Consider the following 24,219-nt stretch of genomic DNA (forward strand, 5'->3'; position numbering starts at 1 on the left):
CAATCTATGATAAGCCACAGGCCAGCATCATTCTGAATGGAGAAAAATTGAAGGCATTCCCTCTAAGATCTGGTACAAGACAGGGATGCCCTCTCTCACCACTTCTGTTCAACATAGTCCTCGAAACACTGGCCAGAGCAATTAGACAGTCAAAAGAAATTAAAGGCATAAAAATAGGAAAAGAAGAACTTAAATTATCACTATTTGCAGATGATATGATTCTATACCTAGCAGACCCAAAAGGGTCTACAAAGAAGCTATTAGAGCTAATAAATGAATTCAGCAAAGTGGCAGGATATAAGATCAACACGCATAAATCAAAGGCGTTCCTGTATATGAGCGACAAATCCTCTGAAATGGAAATGAGGACAACTACTCCATTCACAATATCCCCCCAAAAAATAAAGTACTTGGGAATCAACCTAACTAAAGAGGTGAAAGATTTATACAATGAAAATTACAGAACCCTAAAGAAAGACATAGAAGAAGACCTTAGAAGATGGAAAAACATACCCTGCTCATGGATAGGCAGAACTAACATCATCAAAATGGCGATATTACCAAAAGTTCTCTATAAGTTCAATGCAATGCCAATCAAAATCCCAACAGCATATCTTGTAGAAATAGATAAAAGAATCATGAAATTCATATGGAATAATAAAAGACCCAGAATAGCAAAAACAATACTAAGCAGGAAGTGTGAATCAGGCGGTATAGCGATACCAGACTTCAAGCTATACTACAGAGCAATAGTAACAAAAACAGCATGGTACTGGTACCAAAACAGGCGGGTGGACCAATGGTACAGAATAGAGGACACAGTAACCAATCCACAAAACTACAACTATCTTATTTTTGATAAAGGGGCTAAAAGCATGCAATGGAGGAAGGATAGCATCTTCAACAAATGGTGCTGGGAAAACTGGAAATCCATTTGCACCAAAATGAATCTGAATCCCTATCTCTCGCCGTGCACAAAAGTTAACTCAAAATGGATCAAGGAGCTTGATATTAAATCAGAGACACGGCATCTGATAGAAGAAAAAGTTGGTTATGATCTACACGCTGTGGGATCGGGCTCCAAATTCCTCAATAGGACACCCATAGCGCTAGAGTTAACAAATAGAATCAACAAATGGGACTTACTCAAACTAAAAAGTTTTTTCTCAGCAAAAGAAACAATAAGAGAGATAAATAGGGAGCCTACATCCTGGGAACAAATCTTTACTCCACACACTTCAGATAGAGCCCTAATAACCAGAATATACAAAGAACTCAAAAAATTAGACAATAAGATAACAAATAACCCAATCAATAAATGGGCCAAGGACCTGAACAGACACTTCTCAGAGGAGGACATACAATCAATCAACAAGTACATGAAAAAAATGCTCACCATCGCTAGCAGTCAGAGAAATGCAAATCAAAACTACCCTAAGATACCATCTCACTCCAGTAAGACTGGCAGCCATTAGGAAGTCAAACAACAATAAGTGCTGGAGAGGATGCGGGGAAAAGGGCACTCTTGTTCATTGCTGGTGGGACTGCAAATTGGTGCAGCCAATTTGGAAAGCAGTATGGAGATTTCTCGGAAAGCTGGGAATGGAACCACCATTTGACCCAGCTATTCCCCTTCTCGGTCTATTCCCTAAAGCCCTAACAAGAGCATGCTACAGGGACACTGCTACATCGATGTTCATAGCAGCTCAATTCACGATAGCAAGACTGTGGAACCAGCCTAGATGCCCTTCAATAGATGAATGGATAAAAAAAATGTGGCATTTATACACTATGGAGTATTACTCTGCATTAAAAAATGACAAAATTATAGAATTTGGAGGGAAATGGATGGCATTAGAGCAGATTATGCTAAGTGAAGCTAGTCAATCTTTAAAAAACAAATACCAAATGACTCCTTTGATATAAGGGGTGTAAACAAGGACAGGGTAGGGACGAAGAGCTTGAGAAGAATATTTACAGTAAACAGGGATGAGAGGTGGGAGGGAAAGGGAGTGAGAAGGGAAATTGCATGGAAATGGAAGGCGATCCTCAGGGTTATACAAAATGTCATATAAGAGGTAAGGAGGGGTAAGTCAAGAGAATACAAATGGAAGACATGATTTACAGTAGAAGGGGTAGAGAGAGAAAAGGGGAGGGGAGGGGAGGGGAGGGGAGGGGGATAGTAGACAATAGGACAGACAGTAGAATACATCAGACACTAGAAAGGCAATATGTCAATCAATGGAAGGGTAACTGATGTGATACAGCAATTTGTATACGGGGTAAAAGCGGGAGTTCATAATCCACTTGAATCAAACCGTGTAATATGATGTATTAAGAACTATGTAATGTTATGAACGACCAATAAAAAAAAATAAATAAATAAATAAAAAAAAGAAAAAAAAAAAAGAAATGGTAGTCAGTATTTGAAAAAAAAAAAAGAACAACTTTTTTGTGAAGTCTCAACTTCACAAATCATTAGGGAAATATAAATTGAAACTACAATGAGATATCACCATACACCAACTAGAATGGCTATTATTAAAAGAAAAATAATATTATAAATGTTGACAAGAATGTGAAGAAATAAAGCTTGTGAACTGTTAATGGTAATAAAAATTGGTTCAGGCTTTTTGAAAATGTTATTAAGACTCCTCAGACTATAGAATTAATATGTGTTCCAGGAAACCAAGTGTGTATGTATATCCCAAGGAAAGAAAATCACTATCTCTGAGAGCTTTCTGCATTCTCATGATAGTTTGCTGCCTTATTCTTAGAGCCAAATCTCAAACCCACTTGTGTCAATCAACAGATAAATGAAGAAAATTGTGAGACTAACACAAATGCTTGCACTGGAATATAATTCATCTTTAAATAAGAAGGAAATCTTATCATTCATTTTAATTAATGAATGCTACAGATGTCTGTTTTAAGTGAAATAAGACAAGCACAGAAAGAATTGTTAAAAAGTTTCAGCTTTTATGTGGATCTAGAAATTTGAATCATATATAGTTGAATCACATATAGTTGCAGAGAAAAGAATGGTGATTTCCAGCAGTTGATAGAAATGGGGAGATATCAGTTCAAGGTTACAAAGTTTCAGTTATCTGGTATGCATAAATTTTGAATATATAATATACAGTATGGTGTCTGCAATTAAAACTGCATTGTACACTTGAAATTTGCCAAGAGAATAGATCAAATGTTTTCACCACAAACACACATGCAGATTTAGTTACTAAGTGAGGTGATGGATGTTAGCATTATTGTAGTTCACAGTATATCTATATTAAAAATGTCACATTATATACCTTAAAATACGCAATTTTAGCCAATTATACCCCAATTAGTCTGGACAGCAAGACTAAGAGGTTGTTTTTTGAAAAGATAAACAAATTTAACACATGCTTATGTAATCTAGTTTAAAAATGAGAGGAATACTCAAGTAAATTGAAAAACCAGATATTCTAACTGAAGGCACACAAATTAAAAAAAAAGATCCTAAATATAAATAAAATGATCACTGATGTGAATAATTACCTACTACCAAGTTGAATAGCCTACAATAAATAGATAAATTCCTCAAAACATTCAATCTGTCAAGACTGAATCATCAAGAAATACAATCTGAACATACACCAGTAATGAAAAAGTGATCAAAAACTGTCTAAGAAAGAAAACTCAGGAGATGGCTGCAGTAGTGAACTCAACCAAGTATTTAATAATTAACATCAGTACTTCTTAAGCTCTTCCAAAATGTTAAGAGAAAGGAACACTTCCAAATTCATTTTACAAACTCAGTATTGCCCTCATATGAAAGCCACAGAAAGACACTGCAAGAACAGGAAATTATAGTCTACTTTGTTGATGAACACAGTTGCAAGATTCTCAACAAAATACAAGAAAAGTGAATTCATTATATAAAAATGATCATATATTATGAACATGTGGGATTTATTCCTTAGATACAAATGCAAAGTAATTAATATGACACAACTTGTTAACAGAAAAAAAGGCCACATGTTTATCTTTATAGATGAAGAAAAATACTGGACAAAATTCAGGAAACTTCTATTTTAGAATTTCTCAACAAACTAGGTACAGAAGAAAATTAAGTGAACATAAAAGATATATATAAAAATCCTACAAGTAATCTGAAACTCAGTGGTGGAAAACTGACAGCTTCTCCTCCAAGATAAGAACTATAAGCAGGATGCTTTCACCACAATATCACAAGTCCTAAACAGAGTAATTAGGCAAGGATAAAAATCTTCCAAAGGAAGAAATAAAACTATCTCTAATTGCATAGGACTTTCTTACTTAACAATATTAAATCCAAGTTTGATATCAGAAGGAGTCAAATTCAACTCAGATGTTAAAAAATGTCTTAGGAAATCTGTTTTTCATCTTTAAGATTCATAAATCCATTAAGCAATATGTAAAATACTTGGAAAATGAGGTGAAGAAAATTTTCACCATTAATGGACTTTCCATTATATTTATCATGATTATGGCTTGTATAGAACATTTAGGTTATTTTAGGATTTACTACTTGAGAAGATGAAATTTTGTTCCAAAATCATCTATGTAGGATACAATAAATATGTTTCATGGCCATTTCAATGATTCTGACAAGTTCTAAGCTCTATGTGAGGGCTGATAAATAATTTTTTACTTTTTAGAGAAGTTTTTTAAAACTATGGAAAAGTTGAAAATATTGTATTGAAAGTTCCCATACACTCTGTACCTAATTTTCCTTATTATGTTCATTTTTAATCAATAGGGTACAATTTTTACTATTAATGAATCAATATTGATATATTATTATTATTATTATTATTATTATTATTATCCAACATATATAGTTAATTCAGCTTTTCTTAGTTTCTTAATTTTTTAATATTTTTTTAGTTGTCAATGGAGCTTTATTTTATTTATTGATACGTGGTGCTGAGAATCGAACCCAGAGCCTCACACATGCTAGGCAAATGCTCTGCCACTGAGCCACAATTCCATCCCCTCTTAATTTTTATCTAATGTTCTTTTACCATTCCAGGACCCCATCTGTTTAGTTATCATATTTTCACAGGTACCTCTTGACTAGGACAGTTTCTTAATTTTTCCTTGTTTTCATAACCTTGTTAGTTTTGGAAAGTACTGTTCATGTATTTTGTATAATGCTCTTTGATTGGCAACTGTCAGATGTTTTTCTCATGATAGTGCATGGATCACAGATTTTAGGAAGAAAGACCATAAGTTAAAATGCCATTCTCATCATGTCATGTCAAGGTATATACTATTGATATTACTAATCATTTGATTTTAACTGATTGAAATTAACCTAGTTGATATAGTGTTTGCTGCATTTCTCCACTGTGCAGTAACTCTAACCAACACCCTTCTGTCTTTCCATGGTGTACTCTTGGGAAGAAAATCACTATGCACAGCCCACATTTATGGAGTGGGGAAGTACATTCCATCTCCTTGAAGATGTAATAATGTCTCTGGGATTCTGCATGGAGGAATTTGGAATTCTTTCCTCTTCCCCAGTATTTATTTCTTTGAGTGCTTATTTATATCAGTATAGATTCATGGATATTTGTTTTATATTTTTAAATATTATTTTGTTTTTAGATATTTTTTTCTGACAACCTAGGCCATATAGAGCTTATTCAGTTGTTTTCTGTGTCCCATTGATATATTGTTTGTTGGTTGGCTTGTTTATTGTCTTGTTGATAAGTTTATTTGTTTTTTGTTTGTTTTCTTTTTTAAGCATTGTCTTAGTTTCTAATTCTGCAAGATACCCCAAGCCCATCTTGTGTATGTGTCTGTGGTAGAGTAAGCATGAATTCATCCTATTATCTACTCTATTTCTACAAGGATCATCCTAGTATCATATTATTCATACACTCCTATTCCAAATGTGAGGAACTGGCTCCCTCTTGATCTACCATCTGTACACTTTCTCAATTCCAGTACACAGTCATTGTGGGATTAGAATTATTACCTTATATCTCCATTTGGATGCAACTTCACTAGCTACAGTGTAGATTCTTTTTACCTTACTTATATTTTACAGATTTTTGCTCATTTACAAAATTATATATCAATTTCCCATCCACTCTCTTCAGTGACATTGTTTCATTTATTTCTAATATGGTTAAGTACTTTTGTCACATTCAAAAATGCCCTTTGTGTTTACTCCCAAATTCTTAATATTTTTTGAAAATTTGCACACATAAGATTTATTCTTCTATCATAAACTTTAGCAGATTTGGACAAACAGTGGTGTCATGTGTCCTTTGATTTTTCATAGAGAATAGTGTCATGCCTTAAATAGTGCCCAGAACTTCAACTATTCAACCCTCTCTCTCTTCTTCTGAAGTCCTGGGAATTGCACATATATATATTTTCTTCTTTTTTAGAATGCTATATAAATGAATCATGAAGTTTATAATTTATCAAAGGGCACTTTTTTTAAACTTAGAAATATGCACTTATGATTAACTTATGTATTTTCATGACTTTACAGTTCATCTCTTTTTATTTATTAGTGTTGCATTATATGTATGTATCACAGTTTGTTGATTCATTTACCTATTTTAGAGCACTTTAGTTGCTTCCAGTATTTGAATAAAGCAACTCTAAATATTTGGGAGCAGGTTTTTGTGTAATCACAAGTTTTAAATCAATTATATAAATGTCTTCATTTAGCAAAAGTGCTTGATATAGCAAAAATACATTTAGTTTTATAAGAATCTGCCACAGTATCTTTCATAGTGGTTGTCTTTGTTGATTTGGACTGCTATAACAAATACCTTAGACTGGGTAACTTATAGTCCATAAAAAAAAATATTTCTGACACTCCAGGATGCTGAGAATTCCAAGATTAAGAAGTCAGGGGCTGGGGATGTGGCTCAAGCAGTAATGCGCTCTCCTGGCATGCACGGGGCACTGGGTTCAATTCTCAGAACTACATAAAAATAAAATAAAGATGTTGTGTCCACCGAAAACTGAAGAATAAATATTTTAAAAAATCTCTCTCTCTCTTTCTCTCTCTCTCTCTCTCTCTCTCTCTCTCTCTCTCTCTCTCTCTCTCTCTCTTTAAAAAAAAAGAAGAAGAAGTCAGAAGTTTTGGTGTCTGGTGGGGACACTTCCTCATGGATCATGCCTTCTGAATGTCTTCTCAAGATTGAAAGGGCAAAAAGGTCTCCTCAAACCCTTTGTAGAAGCACTCATCCCAATCACCCTCCCAAAAAAATACACTACCATCACCTTAGGAGTCACATTTCAGCATAAGAATTTTGAAGGGACAAAAACATCCAGACCATAGAATTTGCATCCCACTAGCAATGAGTTTCTGTTGCTCTGTAACTTTATCATCATGTTGTCTGATGCTCCCTAATAATAAATTATGTTGCACATATTTTCAAATGCTTATTTACTATCTGCATAATATTTTTTGTTGTATTATCAAGTTATTTTGTTTTAAAATTAAGGTTTTATATATTTTTGAGTTTTAATTGTTCTTTTTCATATTTTAAAAATAATTTTAATATTAACTAATATTTTTGAATTATTTTTCCATATAAAACATGCCTTTGTTTTTTATTTAAAATCTCATTTCTAACTAGGCATAGTGGAACCTGCCTGAGGTCTCAACAACTTGGGAGGCTGAGGAATTGGATTATAAGTTTGCAGGGCCCTTAAAAACTTAGGGAGGCTCCATGTAACTTAGTAAGACCCTGTCACAAAAAGTAAAAAGGGGCTTGGGATGTGGCCCAGTGGTTAAGCACCCCAGGTTCAATTCCTGGTACCAAAAAAAAAAAAATGCACTGAAAGAAAATGTCTAACTTTGAATTTTTATAGAGGCATATGATCAAATTTGAATCAATATTTGTAAAATATGTAAATTCTTGGTCTTGATTATTAGTTTTTTGCATGTTTATGAGCAGTTGTTCTTGCATCGTTTATTAAAAGGACTATCATTTTCTTTATTTACCTGCCTTCAATGCTCTATGAAACATAAGTTGACTATTAGTGTGTATCTATATCTGGACTCACTGGCCTGTTCCATTGATCTTTACAAATGCTATACGTTCTTTGTTAGTATAATATTATAAAGTTTTAAGCTTTGGAAGTGCAAGTCTTTCTTCCTCTGCAATACCACATTGGCTATTCTAGTTATTTTTCCCCATAATCTTTAGAATCAGTTTGTCCATATCTACAAAAGAGGATGCTGGGTTTTTCTTGGGAAGGATGGATATCTTAATAATAGGTCTTTGAATCTGTGAACAAAGAAAACATCTCTATTTATTTAGATGTTTGATTGCTTTCATCATGCTATCATTTTCCACATGTAGATCCTCCACATATTCCATATAAATGCATATCAACTTTTTTAAAGGAGAGACAGAGAGAGAGAGAGAGAGAAACTTTTTTGCAGATAGACACAACACAATGTCCTTATTTTTATGTGGTGCTGAGAATCGAACCCAGGTCCCGCCTGTGCTAGGGGAGCGCTCTACCTCTGAGCCACAATCCCAGCCCCATTATCTACTTTTTTATTTTTTAAAATATTTTTAATTGTATATGAACACAATATCTTTATTTTATTTATTTAGTTTTATGTTGTGCTGAGGATTGAACCCAGTGCCTCACACATACCAGGCAAAGCTCTCTACTGCTGAGCCACAGTCCCAGCTGCAAGATTCAGATCTATATATTTAATATTCAATGATATTGTAAATATTCTATATGTAAATGATATAAATATTTACATAATATTTGTTTCCATTTTCAAAATGCAGTTCTTCATACTGGCATATAGGAAAGCAATGGAATTTTGCATGTTATAATTGCTATCCTGGAAAATTTCTATATTCTGTGATTAGTTCCAGAAAGTACTGTAGAATCTTTGAGGTTTTATACATGGACAAGCATCTCAACTGTGTGAAAAAGTCATTTTATTTCTTATTTCCCAGTTTTTATAACTTTTACTTTCCCTTCCTATTGAATTAGCTAGACTTTTAATATGATGTTGAATAATTCTAGTGAGAGGGATTATCTTTGCCTTATTTACAGTTTTACTGAGAAAACATCCATTTTGTCATAATTGAGTATAATGAAGATGTTCTTTATCTACATTACAAAATTTCCTCATTCCTAGTTTACTGAGTTTTTATCTTGAATATATGCTGGATTTTGTAAAAAATATTATCTTCATTTAATGATAAAATTATGTGATTTTCTACTAATTGATATGATGGTTTACACGTTAATTTATTTTTAAATTTTGAACCATCCTTGCATGCCTAGAATAAATCTCATTTGTTGTGGTGTATAATTTTTATATTTTATTGATTTGGTTTGATAACATTTTGTTGCATATTTATGCATCTATGTTCATATAATTTTCTTTTCGTGTTTTTGTTTAGTTTTAGGATTAGGTTAATGATAATGTCATGCAGTGAACAAAAACTGTTTCCTCTGCCTTTATTTTGTCGAAGATTGTAGGGAACTGGTATCAGAGAAGTGGTATCATTTCTTCCTTATCCACTGGTTAAATCATAGGGACAGGTTTCTTTCTTTTGGAAGATATTTTATATAATGATGACCATTACATTCCACCATCTTTGCTAATCCCCTCCCCCCTCCCTTTCCCCCCACCCCTCTTCACTATGTAGAAATAATCTTCCTCCCATGCTCTCCCTCCCTACCCCACTTTGAGTCACCCCCCTTATATCAGAGAAAACATTCATATTTTGTTTTGGGGGGATTATCTAACTTCACTTAACATTATCTTCTCTAACGCCATCCATTTACCTGCAAATGCCATAATTTTGTTCTTTTTAGTGCTGAGTAATATTCCATTGTGTATAAATGACACATTTTTTTTTAACCATTCATCTACTGAAGGATATCTAGGTTGACACCATGGTTTAGCTATTGTGAATTGTGCTGTTAAAAACATTGACGTGGCTGTGTCCCTGTAGTATGCTGTTTTTAGATCTCTTGGCTATAGTCCAAGAAGAGAAAGAGCTTCCATTCCCAGATTTCCAAGGAATCTCCCTACTACTTTCCAAATTGGCTGCACCAATTTGCAGTCCCACCAGAAATCTATGAATGTATCTTTCTCCCCACATCCTCACCAACACTTGTTGTTTGACTTCATAATAGCTGCTATTCTGACTGGATTGAGATGATATCTTAGAATAGTTTTGATTTTAATTTCTCTGATTGCTAAAGATGATGAGCATTTTTTTCATATATTTGCTGATTGATTATATATCCTCTTCTGAGAATTGTCTGTTCAGGTGCATGGCCCATTTATTGATTGGATTTTTTTGGTGCTTAGCTTTTTGAGTTCTTTATATACCCTACAGATTAGTGCTTTATCTGTTGTGTGAGGGGTAAAATTTGCTCCCAGAATGAAGGCTCCCTGATCACCTTACAGATTATTTCTTTTGCTGGGAAAAAAAACTCTTTAGTTTGAATCCATCCCATTTGTTGATTCTTGGTTTTAATTCTTGTTCTATCAAAGTCTTATTAAGGAAGTTGGAGTCTAATCCCAGGTGATGAAGATTAGAGCATACTTTTTCTTCTTTTAGATGCAGAGTCTCTGGTTTAATCCCTAGATCCTTGATCCATTTTTAGTTATCTTTTGTGCATGGTGAGAGAAAGGGATTAAATTTCATTTTGTTGCATATGGATTTCCAGTTTTCCCAGCACCATTTGTTGAAGATGCTATCCTTTCTCCAGTGAATGTTTTTGGTAACATCGTCTAATATAAGGTAGTTGTAATATTGTGGGTTAGTCTCTGTGTCCTCTATACTGTACCATTGGTTTACTGGTCTGTTTTGGTGCCAGTACCATGAGGTTTTTATTACTATTGCTCTGTAGTATAGTTTAAGTTCTGGTACAGCAAAATCACCTATTTCACTCTTCCTGCTAAGAACTGCTTTAGCTATTCTGGGTCTCTTATTTTTAAACATGAATTTCATGATTGCTTTTTCCATTTCTATGAGGAATGCCATTGGGATTTTGATCAGAATTGTATTAAACCTGTATAGTGTTTTTGGTAGTATGGTCATTTTGATAATATTAATTCTGTCTATCCATGAGCAAGGTAGATCTTTCCATCTTCTTGGGTCTTCTTTGATTTCTTTCTTTAGGCTTCTGTAGTTTTCATTGTATAGATCCTTCACCTCTTTTGTTAAGTTGATTCCCAAGTATCTTTTTTTATTTTTGAGGATATTGTGAATGGGGTAGTTTTCCTCATTCCCTTCCCAGAGGGTTTGTCACTGATATACAGAAATGCTTTTGATTTATGGGTGTTGATTTCATATCCTGCCACTTTACTGAATTCATTTACTAGTTATAGAAGTTTTCCTGTGGAGTTTTTTGGGTCTTCTAGATATAGAACCATATCATCAGCAAATAGTGCTAGTTTAAGTTCTTCTTTTCCTATAGTTATTCCTTTAATTTCTTTCATCTGTCTAAGTCCTGTGGTCAGTGTTTCAAGAACTATGTTAAATAGAAGTGGTGAGAGAGGGCATCCCTGTCTTGTCCCAGATTTTAGAGAAAATACCTTTAATTTTTGTCTGTTTATAATGATGTTGGTGTGAGGCTTAGCATAAGATAGCCTTTACAATGTTGAGATATGTTCCTGATATCCCTAGTTTTTCTAGTGTTTTGAACATAAAGGGGTGCTGTATTTTGTCAAATGCTTTTTCGGCATCTATCCAGATGATCATATGATTCTTATCTTTAAGTACATTAATGTGATGAATTACATTTATTGATTTCCATATGTTGAACCAACCTTGCATCCTGGAAATGAATCTCACTTGATCATGGTGCACAATCTTTTTGATATGTTTTTGTATTAATTTGACAGAATTTTATTGAGGATTTTTGCATCTATGTTCATTAGATGTATTGGTCTAAAGTTTTCTTTCTTTGAAGAGTCTTTATCTGGTTTTGGAATCAGGGTGTTATTGGCCTAATAGAATGAGTTTGGAGGTATTCTCTATTTTTCTATTTCCTGAAATAAATTGAAGAGTATTGGTATAAGATCTTCTTTAAAGATCTTGTAAAACTTGGCTATATATCTGTCTGGTCCTGGGTTTTCTTGGTTGGTAGTCTTTTGATGTCTTCTAATTCCTCACCTGATATTGGTCTGTTTAAGTTGTGTGTATCTTCCTGACTCAATCTGGGCAGATCATATGATTTAAGGAACTTATCAATGCCTTCACTATCTTCTATTTTATTAGAGTATAAGGTTTCAAAATAATTTCTAATTGTCTTCTGTATTTCTGAAGTGTCTGTTGTAATATTGCCTTTTTCATCATGTATGCTAGTAATTTTATTTCTCTCTCTCTCCTTCTCTTCGTTAGCATGGCTAAGGGTCTGTCAATTTTATTTACTTATTCAAAGAACCAACTTTTAGTGTTGTCAATTTTTCAATTGTTTTTTTGTTGTTGTTGTTTCGATTTCATTGATTTCAATTCTGATTTTAATTATTTCTTACCTTCTACTGCTTTTGCTGCTGATTTGTTCTTCTTTTTCTAGGACTTTGAGATGTAGTATGAGGTCATTTATTTGTTGGCTTTTTATTCTTTTAAGGAATGAACTCCATGCAATGAGTTTTCCTCTTAGTACTGCTTTCATAGTGTCCCAGAGATTTTAATATGTTGAGTCTATGTTTTCATTTACCTCTAAGAATTTTTTAATCTCCTCCTTGATGTCTTCTGTAACCCATTGTTCATTCAGTAGCATATTGTTCATTCTCCATGTGATGTAGGAATTTTTCTTTCTTATTTTATCATTGATTTCCAATTTTATTCCATTATGATCAGATAAAATGCATGGTAGTAACTCTACTCCTTTGTATTTGCTAAGAGTTGCCCTGTGGCATAATATATGGTCTATTTTTTAGAAGGATCCATGTGCTGCTGAGAAAAAAGTGTATCCGCTTTATGTTGGTTGATATATTCTATATATGTCAATTAAGTCTAAGTTATTAATTGTGTTATTGATCCCTACTGTTTCTTTATCCAACTTTTGTTTAGATTATCTGTCCAGTGGTGAGAGAGATATGTTAAAGTCACCCAAGATTATTGTGTTGTGGTCAATTTGACTCTTGAACTTGAGAAGAGTTTGTTTGATGAACATAACTGCACCATTGTTTGGGACAAATGTATTTATGATTGTTAGTGTTGTTGGTGTATGGTTCTCTTGAGCAGTATGTAATTTCCATCTTTATCCCTTTTGATTAACTTTGGCTTGAAGTCTCCTTTATATAATATGAGTATGGACACCCCTGCTTGCTTCTGAGGTCCATGTGAGTGGTATGGTTTTGCCAGCCTTTCACCTTCAGTCTGTGTATGTCTTTCCTATCAAATTAGCCTCCTGTAGGCAGTATATTGATGGATTTCGTTTTTTTTTATAAATCCAGTCTGCTAGCTTATGGTGAGTTCAAGCCATTAACATTTAGGGTTACTATTGAGACATGGTTTGTATTTACAGCCATATTTGTTTGTTTTTGTTATTTAATTTATTGGTTTTCCTCTTTGATTAGTTTTTCTTTTAGTGTACTACCTCCCTCTGCTGGTTTTCATTGTTGTTTTTCATTTCCTCTTCATGCAATATTTTGACAAGGATGTTTTTTAGTGCCGGTTTTCTAGCTGTAAATTCTCTTAACTTTTGTTTATTGTGGAAGGTTTTTATTTTATCTTCATACCTGAAGCTTAGTTTTGCTGGATACAAGATTATTGGTTGGAACTCGCTATCTTTCAGAGTTTCAAATATGTTCTTCCAGGATCTTTTAGCTTTCAGGGTCTGTGTTGAAATATCAGCCATTATCCTAATTGGTTTATCCTTTTATGTAATCTGATTCCTTTATCTTGTGGCTTTTAAAATTCTCTACTTATTCTGTATGTTGGGCATTTTCATTATAATGTGTCTTGGTGTGGATATGTGATTTTGCACATTTGGCATCCTGTAGGCTTCTTGGATTTGGATTTCTGTTTCATTCTTCATGTCTGATAATATTTCATTGAACAGATTTCTCATTCCTTTGGTTTGGACCTCTATGCCTTCCTCTATTCCAATAACTCTTAAATTTGGTCTTTTTGTGCTACCTCATATTTCTTGAATGTTCTTCTTGTGGTTTCTTATCATTTTCACTGTGCTGTCTATATTCTTTTCAAGATGATATACTTTGTTCTCGTTGTCTGATGTCCTGTATTCTAAGTGTTCTACTCAGCTGGTGATACTCTCATTTTTGTTTTTAATTTGGTTTATCATTTCTTTCATTTCAAGGATTTCTGTTTGGTGTTTTTTTGTTTATTTGTTTGTTTATTTTGTATACCCTCTATCTCCCATAGAGGTTATCTTTTGCTTCTTGGATTTGTTTATGTAACTCATTGTCAAAGTGATTTTTCACTGTTTGTATTTGTTGTCTATGTCTTCTTTGTCACTCCAAATCATCTGAATCATGTTTATCCTGAAATGTTTATCTGTCATTTTTTTTTCTGCTATAGGTGTTAATTCTTTTTGTTTTGATTTCATTGATTGTCTTGAATTGTTTGTGGTACTTTCTTTCCTTGTCTTTTCATGTAGCTTGAATCTCTTTCCAGCTCTGTGAGACTGGTGTGTGTGTGTGTGTGTGTGTGTGTGTGTTTACCTTATAAATTTGTAATTCTATTGTGTAGTTCCAAGATCCTTCCTTTGTGGGGAAGAACAATGTTTATAGTTCCCAATATCAACAATAGAACACCTATGAGCAAATTTTTATTATTAAGACATTTATAGTTAGTATCTATGTCTAGAAATGTTGGATTCAATTATTATTTAAAATAAAGTCAGTAGTTTCATAAAAGGTGTAGAGTTTCTGGTGGCATTTAGAGAATGGGGGTCGGATGTAGGATGTTATGTTAAGGGGGAAAGATGTAAGGGTATGGGGTTAATATATCTTATCAACTTTGGAGGAGAACTCTAATGAAGAGGGTTAGTAGCAAGAGAATAAACAGGAGGTCATTTAGGGTAGACGAGTACATGGGAGGACAATAGGATGCATAAAAACAAACACATTTATGTATTTAGAAAATTACATAAAGTAAAAATAGTAAAAATTAGGAAGTTGAAAGAGGAAGAGAGGGAGGTAAAAAATAAAAAGGAAAGAAAAAAGAGAAAAAAGAGAGGGAATGAAATGGAAAAAAATAAGGGGGCTTATACAATTCCTCTATATTATATTATTCTGGTGACTCAGTTTTTAAAGTTCTATTTCACTCAAAGTTATTAGTTTCACATATATTGGGGTTGTGAGGACCAGGGAGGAAGGGTAGAGGAGAAAGAAAGAAGATAAAATGGATGAGAAGATGACCTAAAACAAAACAAAACAAACAAACAACAACAACAAAAAAAACCTCTTAGAATTCTATTTTCTTCTCTTCCAGTAGATGGAGTTGTCTGTTCCAGTTTGAGTCTCTGCCCTCAGGGTGATGGAGTTAACCAGTGTGAAAAGGCTTGAGCTCTCCCTCTCCTGCCTGGAGCCTCCCTAATCTTGGTCTCTCTGAGTTGTTTCTGTTTTTTACCCCCTCCCCTCTCTTGCTTATCAGGTCTCAATTGCAGGATCTCTTGCTCTCAGCCCTGGTTTCACTCCAGGTAGGCAGTGCCCTGATCACACTGCCACTGTGCTCCTTCTTGTTCAACTGAGAGCTATTTTTGTCTAGGATATTCACTGTACCCAATTATCACAGCTGGGGGCAGAGGGAGTTGGAAATCAATCATGTATCTGTACTGTTAGCCACGCCCACCAAAAGATGGTGGGACAGGCTTTCCAAGATGGAGTCCATTCCTTTCCCACATCGGGGTGTCTGCTGTGGTGGGGGGAATTGGAATGTCCCTGTGCTATGGCCAGAACTCTGTCTGGCTACCTGCACAAACGCGGATTGCAGCCTGGCATTCTGCAACTCTCCAGAGGTGCTAACCTGGTGCCTCTATTCGGCCACCAAAGAGTCTCAGCAGCGCTTAAACTGGGGGCTCTGGGACCCATGTCTGGAGTCCCACTGACAGACAGCTACTCTGCATTCTGCGCATTCTGTATGGGGTTTGCCTCTCTGATGGACTCTGCAAAAATCCCTAGTATGGGATCCTGTCACATGCTCCAAGATGCTATAATTTATCAAGGTGAGTCCCAGTGGAGAAGCCATCTGACTGCTTTCTCAGATTCATGCACAGAGCAGCCAGAAATGGTATTTCCTCTACTCTGTCATCTTGGATCCCATCAGGAGATAAGATCTTACTGGAAATTTTTATTTAATTTTTTATTAATATATGACAGCAGAATGCATTACAATTCATTTTACACATATAGAGCACAAACTTTTTATATCTCTGGTTGTACTCAAAGTATATTCAATTTGGGTCTTCATTCATGGACTTTAACTAATGATGTCCATCTAATTCCACCATCATTTCTTTTTTTATATTTTTTTATTGGTTGTTCAAAACATTACAAAGCTCATGATATATCATCTTTCATACATTTGACTCAATTGGGTTATGGACTCCCATTTTTACCCCGTATACAGATTGCAGAATCACATCGGTTACACACTCACATTTTTACATAATGGCATATTAGTGACTGTTGTATTCTGCTACCTTTCCTATCCCCTACTATCCCCCCTTCCCTCCCCTCCCATCGTCCCTCTCTACCTCATCTGCTGTTGTTCAATTCTCTCCCTTGTTCCCACCCTTTCCCCTCACATCCTCTTCTATGTAATTTTGTGTAACATTGAGTGTCTCCTACCATTTTCATATGCTTTTCCTTCTCTCTCCCTTTTTCTCCCCCCACTTGTCTTTGTTTAATGTTAATCTTTTCCTCATGCTCTTCCTCCCTATTCTGTTCTTAGTTGCTCTCTTTATATCAAAGAAGACATTTGGCATTTGTTTTTTAAGGATTGGCTAGCTTCGCTTAGCATAATCTGCTCTAATGCCATCCATTTCCCTGCAAATTCTATGATTTTGTCATTTTTATTGCTGCATAGTACTCCATTGTGTATAGATGCCACATTTTTTTAACCATTCATCTATTAAAGGGCATCTAGGTTGTTCCCACAGTCTAGCTATTGTGAATTATGCCTCTATGATCATTGATGTGGCAGTATCCCTATAGTATGCTCTTTTAAGATCCTCAGGGAATAGTCCGAGGAGGTCCATAGCTGGGTCAAATGGTGGATCCATTCCCAGCTTTCCCAGGAATCTCCATACTGCTTTCCAAATTGGCTGCACCAATTTGCAGTCCCACCAGCAGTGTACAAGTGTACACTTTTCCCCACATCCTCGCCAACACTTATTGTTGTTTGACTTCATAATGGCTGCCAATGTGAGATGGTATCTTAGGGTGGTTTTGATTTGCATTTCTCTGACTGCTAGAGATGGTGAGCATTTTTTCATGTACTTGTTGATTGATTGTATGTCCTTCTCTGTGAAGTGTCTGTTCAGGTCCTTGGCCCATTTATTGATTGGGTTATTTGTTATCTTATTGTTTAAAATTTTTTGAGTTCTTTGTATATTCTGGATATTAGGGCTCTATCTGAAGTGTGAGGGGTAAAAATTTGTTCCCAGGATGTAGGCTCTCCATTTACCTCTCTTATTGTTTCTCTTGCTGAGAAAAAACTTTTTAGTTTAAGTAAGTTCCATTTATTTTTTCTTGTTATTAACTCTTGGGCTATGGGCGTCCTATTAAGGAATTTGGAGCCTGACCCCACAGTATGTAGATCATAGCCAACTTTTTCTGATATCAGAGGCAGTGTCTCTGATTTGATATCTAGATCCTTGATCCATTTTGAGTTAACTTTTGTGCATGGCGAGAGAAAGAGATTCAGTTTCATTTTGTTGCCTATGGATTTCCAGTTTTCCCAGCACCATTTGTTGAAGATGCTATCCTTCCTTCATTGCATACTATTAGCCCCTTTATCAAATATAAGAAAGTTGTACTTTTGTGGATTGGTTTCTGTGTCCTCTATTCTGTACCATTGGTCCACCTGCCTGTTTTGGTACCAGTACCATGCTGTTTTTGTTACTATTGCTTTGTAGTACAGTTTGAACTCTGGTATCACTATACCTCCAGATTCACACTTCCTCCTTAGAATTGCTTTTGCTATTCTGGGTCTTTTGTTTTTCCATATGAATTTCATGATTGCTTTATCTATTTCTACAAGAAATGCCATTGGGATTTTAATTGGCATCACATTAAACCTGTAGAGAACTTTGGGTAATATCACCATTTTGATGATGTTAGTTCTGCCTATCCATGAACAGGGTACATTTTTCCATCTTCTAAGATCTTATTTTATCTCTCTCTTTAGGGTTCTGTAGTTTTCGTTGTATAAATCTTTCACCTCTTTTGTTAGGTTGATTCCCAAGTATTTTATTTTCTTTGAGGATATTGTGAATGGAGTGGTTTTTCTCATTTCCATTTCAGAAGTTTTGTTGCTGATATACAGGAATGCTTTTGATTTATGCGTGTTGATTTTATATTCTGCCACTTTGCTGAATTCATTTATTAACTCTAGCAGTTTCTTTGTAGACCCTTAAATATATTATCATGTCATCCGCAAATAGCGATAATTTAACTTCTTCTTTTCCTATTTTTATGCCTTTAATTTCTTTTGTCTGTCTAATTGTTCTGGCTAGTATTTTAAGAATTAAAGTGAATAGAAGTGGTGATAGAGGGCATCCCTGTCTTGTTCCAGATTTTAGAGGGAATGCCTTCAGTTTTTCTCCATTTAGAATGATGCTACCTGAGGTTTAGCATATATAGCTTTTACAATGTTGAGGTAAGTTCCTGTTATCCCTCGTTTTTCTAGTGTTTTGAACATAAAGTGATGCTGTACTTTGTCAAATGCTTTTTCTGCATCTATCGAGATGATCATATGGTTCTTGTCTTTAAGTCTATTGATGTGGTGAATAGTATTTATTGATTTCCGTATATTGAACCAGCCTTGCATCCCAGGGATGAATCCTACTTGATCATGGTGCACAATTTTTTTGATATGCTTTTGTATTCGATTTGCCAGGATTTTATTGAGAATTTTTGCATCCAAGTTCATTAGAGATATTGGTCTGTAGTTTTCTTTCTTTGAAGTGTCTTTGTCTGGTTTCAGGATCAGGGTGATGTTGGCCTCATAGAATGAATTTAGAAGAGCTCCTTCTTTTTCTATTTCTTTGAAGGTTTTGTAAAACTCTGCTGTATACCCATCCGGTCCAGGGCTTTTTTTGGTTGGTAGTCTTTTGATGGCTTCTTCAATTTCTTCCTTTGTTATTGGTCTGTTTAAATTGTGTGTGTTTTCCTGACTCAATCTGGGCAGATAGTATGACTTAAGAAATTTATTGATATCTTCACTATCTTCTATTTTATTGTAATATAGGGTTTCAAAATACTTTCTAATTATCTTCTGTATTTCTGTAGTATCTGTTGTGATATTGCCTCTTTCATCCCGTATGTTAGTAATTTGAGTTCTCTCTCTTCTTCTCTTCCTTAGCATAGCTAAGGGCCTGTCGATCTTATTTATTTTTTCAAAGAACCAACTTTTAGTTTTTTCAATTTTTAATGTTTTTTTTTTTTGTTTCAATTTCATTGATTTCTCCTCTAATTTTAATTATTTCTTGTCTTCTACTACATTTGCTGTTGTTTTGCTCTTCTTTTTCTAGGTTTTTGAGGTGTAGTGTGAGTTCATTTATTTGTTGGTTTTTTCTTTTTTTGAGGAAAGAACTCCAAGAAATGAATTTCCCTTTTAAAACTGCATTCATTGTGTCCCATAGATTCCGGTATGTTGTGTCGGTATTGTCATTTGTCTCTATGAAATTTTTTTATCTCATCCTTTATGTCTTCTGTAACCCATTGATCATTCAGTAACATATTGTTCATTTTCCATGTGATGTAGGATTTTTCCTTCCTTCTTTTATCATTGATTTCCAGTTTCATTCCATTATGATCAGATATGATGCATGGTATTATCTCCACACCTTTATATTTACTAAGAGTTTCCCTATGGCATAATATATGGTCTATCTTTGAGTAGGATCCATGAGCTGCTGAGAACGTGTATCCACTTGATCATGGTTGATATATTCTATAAATGTTGGTTAAGTCTAGGTTATTGATTGCGTTATTGAGTTTTATAGTTTCTTTGTTCAGCTTTTGTGTAGAGAATCTGTCCAATGGAGAGAGCGGTGTGTTGAAGTCACCCATAATTATTGTGTTGTAGTCTATTTGACTCTTGAACTTGAGGAGAGTTTGTTTTATGAACGTTGCAGCTCCATTATTTGGTGCATACAAATTGATAATTGTTATGTCTTGTTGGTGGATGGTTCCTTTTAACAGTATATAGTGTCCTTCTTCATCCCTTTTGATTAACTTAGGTTTGAAGTTGATTTTATTCGATATGAGTATGGCCACTCCTGCTTGCTTCTGAGGGCCATGTGAGTGATATGATTTTTTCCCAACCTTTTACCTTCAGCCTGTCTATGTGTTTTCCTATCATATGAGTCTCCTGAAGGCAGCATATTGTTGGATTTGTTTTTTTTTTGTTGTTGTTTTTTTGATCCAGGTTACTAGCCTATGTCTCTTGATGGGTGAGTTTAGGCCATTAACATTTAAGGTTACAATTGAAATATGATTTGTACTTCCAGTCATGTTTATTTATTTATTTATTTTAGTTTGGCTAGTTTTTACTTTTTGGTTATTTTTCTCCCCCTTTACTGAGATACCTCCTGCTGTTAGTTTGGGGCACTATTTTTCAATTCATATTCTTGTAGTATTTTGCTCAAAATGCTTTGCAGTGCTGGTTTTCTGGCTGCGAATTCTTTTAGCTTTTGTTTATCGTGAAAGATTTTAATTTCATTGTCAAGTCTGAGGCTTAATTTTGCTGGATACAGTATTCTTTGTTGGAATCCATTATTTTTCAGCGTTTGAAATACATTGTTCCAGGATCTTCTCGCTTTCAAAGTCTGTGATGAAAAATCAGTCGTTAACCTAATTGGTTTACCCCTGAATTTTATCTGCCTCCTTTCTCTCGTAGCTTTTAATATTCTCTCCTTGTTCTGTATGTTGGCTCTATTCATAATTATATGTCTTGGAGTTGGCCTATTACGGTTTTGAATGTTTGGGGTCCTGTAGGCTTCCAGGATTTGGCAATCCATTCCATCTTTCATCTCTGGGAGGTTTTCTAGAATTTTCATTTAATAGGTTTCCATTCCTTTGGTTTGGTTCTCTATGCCTTCTCCTATCCCAATGACTCTTAAATTTGGTTTTTTTATGACATCCCATATCTCTTGAATAGATTGCTAGTGGGATTTAAGCATCTTTTCTGTGTTGACTATATTCTTTTCAAGTTGATAAACTTTGTCTTCATTATCTGATGTTCTGACTTCTACTTGATCTAGTCTATTTGTAATATTCTCGTTTGAGTTTTTAATTTGGTTTATAGTTTCCTGCATTTCTAGGATTACTGTTTGATTTTTTTAAAGATCTCTATCTCCTGGTAAATCTCGTTCTTTGCCATTTGAATTTGTTTGTTTAATTCATTTTCAAAATATACTTTTATTGCTTGGACTTTCTGTCTTATCTATTCTCTACTATTCCTTTCCATCTGAGTTAGGTATGCCTTGAATTCTTTCCCTATCCCTGTTTCTGATGCTTCTAGGTCCTCCTATAGATTTAAGTTGTCCTGCATTGTTTGTACTCCTTTTTTTCCTTGTTTTTTCATGATGTTCATGCTACTTTCCAGCTCTATTTGATTGCTGTGTTTCTGCTCTCTTCTATAAAATTGTTTTGTTTTTTTATATTTCTGTTGTCTCTCCTTTGTGTTGGTAGACTATGCTTGCTAAAGTGGATTCTGCAGGGAAGGCATTCCGATGGCGGAGCTCCAGTGACATCACCTCTCTGCTATGGCGGGCCCCAGGCTCCTTACTGGGGTGTTCGAATGGAGGGGTGGGACTGAACTGTCTCTGGTTGGTTTCAGCTCCTGGACACCGGCGGCCGGGCGGTCTCCAGCCACTCAGTCGCGCTGGCAGCCGGTGGGCTATCGGTCCCCAGCGTGCGGGCGGGCGGACGGACTCTAGCCACCCAGTTGCGCGGGCAGCCGTCTGGCGATTGGTTGCTGGCTGGCAGGCCGTCTCCAGCTGCCCAGTCGCGCAGACAGTGGGTGGGCTGTCTCTGGCAGGCGGGTGATCTCTAGCCGCCCAGTCGCGGGGTCTGTCGCCAGCCGGTGGGTGGTTTCCAGCCGCCCAGTCGCACAGGCAATCCACCATCATTTCTAACCCCATGTCCCCTCTTACCCCTCTGTCCTATCTAGAGTACATCTATTCCTCCCATGCTCCCCTACCTACTCCACTATGAATCAGCCTCCTTATATCAGAGAAAACATTCAGCATTTGTTTTTGAGGGATTGGCTAACTTCATTTAGCATTATTTTCTCTAACTCTATCCATTTACCTGCAAAGAATAGCACTGCCTACTGTCAACTTTGTGACTCTTTCAGATTGTCAGAGTGAAAAAAGCCAGAGTCAAATCATTAAACAAATGAGTCAATTATTTTATTGCTAAGATAAAATAGAGAAAGAAAATGTGATATTTTGAGTCTAGAGCACAATTGCTTTCCTCATGCTCTTCCTTCACATTTTGACACTTGACTATAGACTTGACAAAGATTCAAGCAAATTTCAAAGTTAATTAGTTGGGGAAGTTAGCAGAATTATGTCTAGCCATTGCTCAGCAAGTACAAAGAGAGCCATTTCTGATCATCTCCCAATATCCCATAGAACTTTCATGGGTTTATGGGTTTCCACTGCTTGTTAGTGGAAAGATGTTCACACTGCTTTCTTTGTCAAACAGGCTTGCTTGGTTTTTTGAGGCACAGGATTGACTCTTAGGTCAATAGGTCAATAGGTCCACCTAATCACTCTCTACTATACATACTACTTTTACTTCACAGCACTATGAAGTCTCTGAAATAATCAGATGCTATCAATATTTAACTATAAATGATATATGTAGTACAATGTGATAATAGATATTATGACATTTAGTTTGCATTATTTGAAATGCTTCTAGTTGTCTTCTTACCTTTGTGTGAATTACCTGTGTAAATCTTACCTCAGGTAGAACCTTTATAAAAACACTTTCATGCATTTTCTTCTGAAAATTTGTGCTTCGTGTTTAGGTACTAGTAGATTGAAAGGGCACAATGAATTTATTGATGTTCTATATAGTTTCTGTCTCTTCCCACTAAAATGTCATTCCTAGTGTGTTGTGTTTATGATTGGATCACCCATGTTTATCACAGGACCTGCATGTCTTAAGTGACTAAAAATGATATTTCAAAAGACATTGATGATTGAATGAGACTGGCAATAACTGAAGTCACATTCACTTTGTTTACATCATCATGGTTATCATCGTCATCACTATGAAGTATTGTTCATGTTTCCAGGTGTGAAGTGACCACTTGACTCAATGGCAGTTTCCACTCATCTGTGGCACTGTGTAGGTGAAACGAGAGTTCAGTGAAGAATAAGACATAATTAAAGATCATTTTCAATTTTGTTCTTGAAGTACATTCTATTGTATTCTCTCATAAACAAATTTATAATGAGACTCTCTTTGAGTATAGAACCCCAAAACCCATTTTAAATATACTCTGAGCTCCTAAGCAGCAATAAACTATCAACGTAAACTTTTGCACTCTAAGACTTAACATCCCAACTACAGAAACAATTATTTAAATGAAGGGGTGTCCTTTATCAAACTAGGATGAGATGCTATCAATATTTAACTATAGATGATATATGTAGGACAATGTGATAATAGATATTATGACATTCGGTTTGCATTATTTGATTATTATTATTATTATTATTTGATTATTATTATTATTATTATTATTATATTATTATTATTATTATTATTATTTATTATTATTATTATTTGCAAAATCAGAGGAATCCAAATGCAGTTTGGAATCCTTTTAACATTGTTCACAAGACTTGTTGTTTTATCACAATACTTAGAAGAAATTTTCAGAATCATTAAAATTTAGTGAAGGCCAAATATCATCATGTAATGAGATGTCTTATATTGGCCTATGTTAACCTTTGTTTATTCACACAAAGGTGGCCATTCACTGGGGGCAACATTTATACATT

The 24,219-nt window shown here is 34.9% G+C and overlaps 1 pseudogene; it reads right to left on the reverse strand.

Annotated features, from left to right (window-relative positions):
- The window catches only part of LOC144251449 (glutamate dehydrogenase 1, mitochondrial pseudogene), a 73,483-nt pseudogene extending 51,142 nt beyond the window's left edge, over positions 1-22,341 (reverse strand).
- Positions 22,342-24,219: the final 1,878 nt, after the last annotated feature.

The sequence above is a fragment of the Urocitellus parryii genome (assembly GCF_045843805.1).
Source record: "Urocitellus parryii isolate mUroPar1 chromosome 13 unlocalized genomic scaffold, mUroPar1.hap1 SUPER_13_unloc_8, whole genome shotgun sequence".
Classification (NCBI taxonomy): domain Eukaryota; kingdom Metazoa; phylum Chordata; class Mammalia; order Rodentia; family Sciuridae; genus Urocitellus; species Urocitellus parryii.